This window comes from Schistocerca piceifrons, chromosome 4 (genome assembly GCF_021461385.2).
Source record: "Schistocerca piceifrons isolate TAMUIC-IGC-003096 chromosome 4, iqSchPice1.1, whole genome shotgun sequence".
Lineage (NCBI taxonomy): Eukaryota > Metazoa > Arthropoda > Insecta > Orthoptera > Acrididae > Schistocerca > Schistocerca piceifrons.
This window is the reverse complement of record NC_060141.1, coordinates 335,902,146-335,911,094: the sequence shown is the minus strand read 5'-3', so window position 1 is coordinate 335,911,094 and position 8,949 is coordinate 335,902,146. Positions and strand designations below refer to the sequence as shown.

General features: G+C 44.8%; 1 non-coding gene across 1 annotated transcript; it reads left to right on the top strand.

The window, feature by feature from the left end:
- Nucleotides 1–414: 414 nt before the first annotated feature.
- Trnak-cuu lies at nt 415–487 on the top strand. The gene has a single exon. It is a non-coding gene; the product is annotated as a tRNA-Lys (tRNA).
- Nucleotides 488–8,949: the final 8,462 nt, after the last annotated feature.

Sequence of the window (8,949 nt, the reverse complement as noted above, 5' to 3'; positions counted from 1 at the left end):
GGCGGCACGTCAGCACGACGTCGCTGTTAGCCCAGAGCGACAGGGTAATGGCCGGTATGACAACAATAGACCACCGCCGCAAAACGCGCCTATTGCGCAGCCGTGGCGGCCGACAAATCAGAGTGTACATATAGTGGAGGTCGCGGACAACTTCTTTCTCTACATCCCCTTGAGGACTAGTGGGCGGTGGCACCACTTCCTGTGCCCCTGCCCCCACATTCTCACATGTTATATCCTCAAAGAGAGTACTAGTACTACTTGAGGTACCCGGTTCCACATTTCCTGCACTAACTAATTGTTGTTCCTCAGTATCCATATTGCTCGGACGTTGACTACGCAACTTAACCATATTCATAAATTGCTTACTAAACCACAAAGTCTGACAGTTTTGCCCCTTGCACACAAAATACGTTAATTTATCAAGCTCAGTCGGTAGAGCATGAGACTCTTAATCTCAGGGTCGTGGGTTCGAGCCCCACGTTGGGCGCCAGTTTCACGTACAACTCTCTCGCGGATTGTAAAATTGTTGCTCTTTGGTTTATCTATTCTCTTTGCAACAACACATTTACGAAAAGAGTTACGTGAAATACTTTTAGCAATGCTGTGCTTTGCTTTTCTTTATCATCATTACCTTTTAGCGGAATAAAATGTATATATGGAAGTCTTATTGTTCTGTATCTGGCCTACAATTTAAGGAATGATTTTTAGTAACTGCAACTCATGCTAAGAATCAATATATCTTCCCTACTTCATAGTGATTAAAAGTTGAAATTACTTTGTTATGAACACTGATGTTACAGTTCGTGTGATCGTTCAAAAATACAAGTTCGCAGTGGATTTTATTTCTCGTTAAAATGCTATTTCATACCACGACTAGCCCAAGAACATGAGACTCTCATTAAAAAATACGTTGTCACTATAAAGTTTGCCAGGTCAGAACAGAGCACAGCAAGATTCCTATCAGATTCTGAAGGTACATTAAATTATTTGCACTGTAAATTATATCCTATCAGCAGCCCGCGTCAATCTGCAACACATCATAAAATCTGCTGATCTTCACTGCCAGTCTGGGAGCTAAAAGAAATAATATTATTTTACCGCTTCCTTGCGGTATGCCCGACTATATTGTAAGTCGTTTAAATACGCCGCGGCAGCGGCTCTTCGTTCTCCACGCAGCTCAGCACCACAGATAATATTTATATAACTGAAAAATGTCTCAACAGGATGGGATAATATGCAAGCAAGCTTAACAATAAATAATACAAGTTTTCATTTAAACAACTCTATTAAAACCTTTAAATATCTCAGTGATTACAGACCTTTGTGAATTCACACGTAATGGCGTACATTGCTTAGTCTCGACAAAAGAAAGCTACATTGGCGTTCTCTACGACAACAACAGGAGATCTTACTCGCACAACTTCCAAATTAAGACGACAAAGACATTCATAGTCAGCACGTATTATATACTAGTTCCTTTTTTAATCTTTGTTTAACATTTATCTTCTGTGTCGGTTTTATTACTCGCCGACGCAGACGTTTTCAGAAATAAATAATTAAAAAAAATACATAATTTTATACAATGACACAATATGATACATCTAATTCTCTAATTACTACATAATATATTGTTTTTGTTTCTCTAGACGTTACAGAGGGTATCGCATACTTCGTTATAATAAAGCCTTTAATATGTTCTGTTAGAAGCTTCTTACAGGTTCCTAATATGCACTGACGGAAAACAAAATCGCAGCACTAAACAAGAAGATTAATTAAATTTCGGAAAATAGATTTGTCTAGGCAATACAAATCAGTGATTAACATTGCAAGATCGCAACTTAAAGTAAGCGCGAGATAAGCCACTGCAAATGTGCAATGCTGGTACATTAATGACCGGTGTAACCACCAGAATGTTGAATGTTCACATGCAAACGTGCACTCTTTGGGCTGTACAGGGCCGGATGTCTGTTTGTAGGATGGGGTTCCATCCCTGTTGCTCTTGGTCGGTCAATACAGGGACGGATAATGCTTGTGCATGACGTTCGAGTTGTCATCCGATGATGTCTTATATGTGCTCGGCTGGAGACAGCATCAAAACTGATATAGGGATTAGTGAACACAGGGTTGTCGTAGCGAGACTTAATATCGTAATCCCCAAATCCTCGAAAAATATGCAAAAAATATACCTATTGAAAAGAGCAGATAAAAATTCACTTGACGCCTTCCTGAGAGACAACCTCCACTCATTCCAAATTAATAATATAAGTGTAGACCAGGTTTATACCAAATAAACTAACAAACGACGGAGCTGATCCTCCTTGGTACACAAAAAGGATTAGAACACTGTTGCAGAAACAACGAAACAAACATGCCAAATTTAAACAGACGCAAAATCCCCAAGATTGGCGATCCTTTACAGAAGCTCGGAACTTAGCGCGGAGTTCAATGCGAGACGCCTATAACAGTTTCCACAACGAAACTTTGTCTCAAAACCTGGCAGAAAATGCAAAGAGATTCTGGTCGTATGTGAAGTATGTTAGTTACAAGAAACAATCAATGCCTTCTCTGCGCGATAACAATGGAGATACTATCAAAGACAGTGCTGCCAAAGCAGATTTACTAAACACAGCCTTCCGAAATGCCTTCACAAAAGAAGACGAAGTAAATATTCCAGAATTCGAATCGAGAATAGCTGCCAACATGAGTAACGTAGAAGTAAATATCCTCGGAGTAGTGAAGCAACTCAAATCGCTTAATAAAAGCAAGTCTTCTGGTTCAGACTGTATACCAATTAGGTTCCTTTCGAATTATGCTGATGCATTAGCTCCATACTTAACAATCACACACAACCGTTCGCTCGAATAAAGATCCGTACCCAAAGACTGGGAAGTTGCACAGGTCACACCAATTTTCAAGAAAGGTAGTAGGAGTAATCCATTAAAGTACAGGCCCATATCGTTAACGTCGATATGCAGCAGGATTTTAGAACATATATTGTGTTCGAACATTGTGAATTACCTAGAAGAAAACGGTCTATTGACACACAATCAACATGGGTTTAGAAAACATCGTTCCTGTGACACACAACTAGCTCTTTATTCACATGAAGTGCAGAGCGCTATTGACAAGGGATTTCAAATCGAATCCGTATTCCTGGATTTCCGGAAGGCTTTTGACACTGTACCACACAAGCGGCTCGTAGTAAAATTGCGTGCTTATGGAATATCGTCTCAGTTATGTGACTGGACTTGCGATTTCCTGTCAGAGAGGTCACAGTTCGTAGTAATTGACGGAAAATCTTCGAGTAAAACAGAAATGATTTCAGGCGTTCCCGATGGTAGTGTTATAGGCCCTTTGCTGTTTCTTATCTACATAAACGATTTGGGAGACAATCTGAGCAGTCGTCTTCGGTTGTTTGCAGATGACGCTGTCGTCTATTGAATAATAAAGTCATCAGAAGATCAAAACAAACTGCAAAACGATTTAGAAAAAATATCTGAATGGTGCGAAAGTGGCAGTTGACCCTAAATAACGAAAAGTGTGAGGTCATCCACATGAGTACTAAAAGGAACTTCGGTTACACGATAAAACAGTCTAATCTAAAAGCCGTAAATTCAACTAAATACCTAGGTATTACAATTACGAACAACAAAATGTTGCGGGGAAGGCTAACCAAAGGCTGCGTTTTATTGGCAGGACACTTAGAAAATATAGCAGACCTACTAAGGAGACTGCCTACAGTACACTTGTCCGTCCTCTTTAAGAATACTGCTGCGTGGTGTGGGATCCTTACCTGGTAGGACTGACGGGGTACATCGAAAAAGTTCAAAGAAAGGCAGCACGTTTTGTATTATCGCGAAATATGGGAGAGATTGTCACAGAAATGATAGAGGATGTGGGCTGGAAATCATTAAAGGAAAGGCGTTTTTCGTTGCAACTTAATCTTCTCACGAAATTCCAATCACCAACTTTCTCCTCCGAATACGAAAATATTTTGTTGACACCGACCTACAAAGGAAGGAACGATAACCAAGATAAAATAAGGGAAATCAGAGCTCGTACGGAAAGATACAGGTGTTCATTGTTTCCGCGCTCTGTACGGGATTGGAATAATAGAGGATTGTGAAGGTGGTTCGATGAACCCACTGCCAGGCACTTAAATGTGATTTGCAGAGTATCCATGTAGATGTAGGTGTAGATGGTGATCGAGCAAGCCAAGGAAAATATGTCTGCACTCTGTAGAGGACGTTGGATTACAACACCGGTATGAGGGGGGGCGTTAACCTGCTGGAAAACAGCCCCTGGAATGATTTCCATAAATGCAGCACAACAGGTCGAATCACCAGACTTACGCAAAGTTTTGCTTTCAGGGTGCGTGTGATAACCACGAGAGGGCTCCCGCTGTCATACGAAAACGCATCCCAGCCCATAGCTCCAGGTGTTGGTCCAGAGTGTCCAGCACGCAGACAAGTTGGTCCTCAACGGGCCTCCTCCTGACCAACAGACATGACCATCACTGGCACTGAGGCACAACCAGCTTTCATCAGAAAACGCAACATACCTGCACCCTGCCCTCCGATGAGCTTTCGCTTGACACCACTGTAGTTGCAAATGGCTGTAGTTTGGGAACAGTGGGATACACAGTGCAGGGCGTTTGGATCGGAGCTGTCCTTGAAGTAACCGATTTGCAATAGTCCATTGTGCCGCTGTAGTGCCCACTTGTACTCAAACTGCTGTGGCAGATGCAGTACGATGCTCCACAGCCATATGCCGAACGCGATGCTCTTCCCTCTCGACAGTTCCAAGTGGCTGTCTGGAGTACGGTCTCGTTGCGACCGTATTTTCTTGTGACCACCGCTGCCAGCAATCATGTGCAGTGGCTACATTCCTGCCAAGTCTTTCTGCAATATCGTCATCGCTGAAGGAATATCCAGTTTCTCGTAGCCTTATTACACGACCTCGTTCGCACTGAGCTGCTGATAACGTAGTTTTTACGATATTGAAGTGCCTGTGTTAGTCTGATTACGATTCAAAGTTCCTTTGGACATGCATTCATGTCCGAAGGAGTAGGCACTGTGGCGACCACAGCCGTTACGAAACACATCAAATGAGGTCGCAATTGCGAACCAGGACTACCATCGGCTGTAGTATGGAATGACGACAATGAAGATTTGTGCCGCGAAATGAGTCGAATCGTCTGACGACGTACTTTAAAGTCGCTTGCCCACTGTCGATAGATCTGTACATCTGATCCGTACGGGAATATACATAACGGATTTACGGGTACAGATCATAGACGCTAGGTTGGAGACGTATGAAATTTTGGATCTGCCAGTGAGTCGTGCATGGATAACCAAATGGTAAGGCGACCGCTCGCAAAGAGCGGGAAATCCGGGTTCAAGTCTCGGCCCGGCACAAATTTTCATTGTAGCCGTTCTACAGCCGATGGAAGTCCTTATTTGCAATTTCGAATTCATTTCAGTCTTAAAGGTAACTAGACGGTTACAGTGTGTGTTTAGGGCAAATCTAATTTGCATCCTTATAAGTGCACTGCTACCACCACACACTAAATTTGGTTGCATTGGTTAACAGTGTCACATAGAACGTGAGTTACATGGTTGATATTAGCGGTTCTCAACAACAATGTCACATGAACCTATGTCCTGTTCGTAACAGTTTCTGAGAACACTAATGAAAACTATGGAGAACAGGACATACGAAGGTGATAGTAGATGAAACGCTGTGATCGAATTATTTGTTCAATTGTGTTCATTTCCTCACAAAAGTCGTTAAAAAGCCCGTCGTCAACTGTAATTCTTCTAGATAACTACTGTCTTGCTGATCTGGGCTCATTCGTACGGTTATTTACTTGAGAAGTTCCTCCTTTATGCCGGCCGAAGTGGCCGTGCGGTTAAAGGCGCTGCAGTCTGGAACCGCAAGACCGCTACGGTCGCAGGTTCGAATCCTGCCTCGGGTATGGATGTTTGTGATGTCCTTAGGTTAGTTAGGTTTAACTAGTTCTAAGTTCTATGGGACTAATGACCTCAGCAGTTGAGTCCCATAGTGCTCAGAGCCATTCCTCCTTTATATCCGATCTGCATTTGTCGACTTCGCTCCCAAGCTAAGCCCATAAACAGTGACGCAATGGAGTAAGTCCGGGTGACCTCGGTGGCAAATAAATGACTGCAGGGCGACCGATCCAACGCCCAAGACACATTACTATGGCATGCCGTGTCACTGGCCGTACGAAATGGGCAGGAGCTCCATCGTACTGAAAATACGTACCACATTGAGTTGCCAAAGAAATATCCTCCAAGTACTCTGGTAAGAAATTTAGCAGGAAATCAAGATGCCGTATTCCATTAAGACGGTTATCCAAAACAACTGGATGGATGAGGTGGTCACCAGTAACACCACACTACTGACATGGTCAGTAAAGGAAAACAATATGTAGCCTAATTTGGCTTTGGTTGTATTCGCATATGAGTGCTGGTGAAGGGCATGCGACTGACATGCGTGATTTTCTAACAACAGTATGCTGGATATGATTATTAAAAGCGCCGATAAGTTAACATCTTTTGATCAAAATGTCTCTGAAGATGGCCGGCCACGATGGTCTCGCGGTTCTAGGCGCGCAGTCCGGAACCGTGCGACTGCTACGGTCGCAGGTTCGAATCCTGCCTCGGGTATGGATGTGTGTGATGTCCTTAGGTTAATTAGGTTTAAGTAGTTCTAAGTTCTAGGGGACTGATGACCACAGCTGTTAAGTCCCATAGTGCTCAGAGCCATTTGAACCATTTTCTCTCTGAAGATGCCACGTAAGTCAAAAGCTAGTTCCCTTCTTTTGAATCCCTACCTCCGCCCAGGACTTATTCATCTTTTTTGTGCTACAATAAAAGCATTTTTCAAACTGGTTCCCAAATTTAACACTACCGTAATTTTGACATTAGGTCAGTGGTCGTCAAAGTGTGGTCTGATTCATTTATTCACGTTGAACGCGGTTCTTAGACGTATTATTTGTGTACCACAGCCAGCCGGTTGGAGCAATAGTTCACTTTAACTTGGTTTTGACACCGACTATGGGTGACTTCTTCAGGAAATCTAGACAACTGAAAAGGTTACAAAACCATTGACTCCGAGAAAAACCAAGAATCGGTGATATTACACGGAACAGATTTGTGAACATGTTATATTCATATCTGGTACGAGATGAACAGATTTAAGAGCAACTGTTCTGGTCACATAAAATACTTCATAACAGGCTGATATTTAAGCCACATAAAATTACATACATTGGAACTGTCAGTAAAATTATACACTCCTGGAAATTGAAATAAGAACACCGTGAATTCATTGTCCCAGGAAGGGAAAACTTTATTGACACATTCCTGGGGTCAGATACATCACATGATCACACTGACAGAACCACAGGCACATAGACACAGGCAACAGAGCATGCACAATGTCGGCACTAGTACAGTGTATATCCACCTTTCGCAGCAATGCAGGCTGCTATTCTCCCATGGAGACGATCGTAGAGATGCTGGATGTAGTCCTGTGGAACGGCTTGCCATGCCATTTCCACCTGGCGCCTCAGTTGGACCAGCGTTCGTGCTGGACGTGCAGACCGCGTGAGACGACGCTTCATCCAGTCCCAAACATGCTCAATGGGGGACAGATCCGGAGATCTTGCTGGCCAGAGTAGTTGACTTACACCTTCTAGAGCACGTTGGGTGGCACGGGATACATGCGGACGTGCATTGTCCTGTTGGAACAGCAAGTTCCCTTGCCGGTCTAGGAATGGTAGAACGATGGGTTCGACGACGGTTTGGATGTACCGTGCACTATTCAGTGTCCCCTCGACGATCACCAGTGGTGTACGGCCAGTGTAGGAGATCGCTCCCCACACCATGATGCCGGGTGTTGGCCCTGTGTGCCTCGGTCGTATGCAGTCCTGATTGTGGCGCTCACCTGCACGGCGCCAAACACGCATAAGACCATCATTGGCACCAAGGCAGAAGCGACTCTCATCGCTGAAGACGACACGTCTCCATTCGTCCCTCCATTCACGCCTGTCGCGACACCACTGGAGGCGGGCTGCACGATGTTGGGGCGTGAGTGGAAGACGGCCTAACGGTGTGCGGGACCGTAGCCCAGCTTCGTGGAGACGGTTGCGAATGGTCCTCGCCGATACCCCAGGAGCAACAGTGTCCCTAATTTGCTGGGAAGTGGCGGTGCGGTCCCCTACGGCACTGCGTAGGATCCTACGGTCTTGGCGTGCATCCGTGCGTCGCTGCGGTCCGGTCCCAGGTCGACGGGCACGTGCACCTTCCGCCGACCACTGGCGACAACATCGATGTACTGTGGAGACCTCACGCCCCACGTGTTGAGCAATTCGGCGGTACGTCCACCCGGCCTCCCGCATGCCCACTATACGCCCTCGCTCAAAGTCCGTCAACTGCACATACGGTTCACGTCCACGCTGTTGCGGCATGCTACCAGTGTTAAAGACTGCGATGGAGCTCCGTATGCCACGGCAAACTGGCTGACACTGACGGCGGCGGTGCACAAATGCTGCGCAGCTAGCGTCATTCGACGGCCAACACCGCGGTTCCTGGTGTGTCCGCTGTGCCGTGCGTGTGATCATTGCTTGTACAGCCCTCTCGCAGTGTCCGGAGCAAGTATGGTGGGTCTGACACACCGGTGTCAATGTGTTCTTTTTTCCATTTCCAGGAGTGTAGTTACATTGCGTAGCACACTATACGCCGCTGAGGGCATTAAGAATAAACAGGCGCATTTTACAACAAACTGCTTTTAGCGATTAACAGCCGAATTCGAAAAGGTCAGTTTACGTTATGATCGTGTTAACAGTGTAGTATTCATGCTCATTAAAAAACAGGTATATTGGGTTGGTGCGTAAGTTCGTAGCGTTTCTCCATATGTTTATGA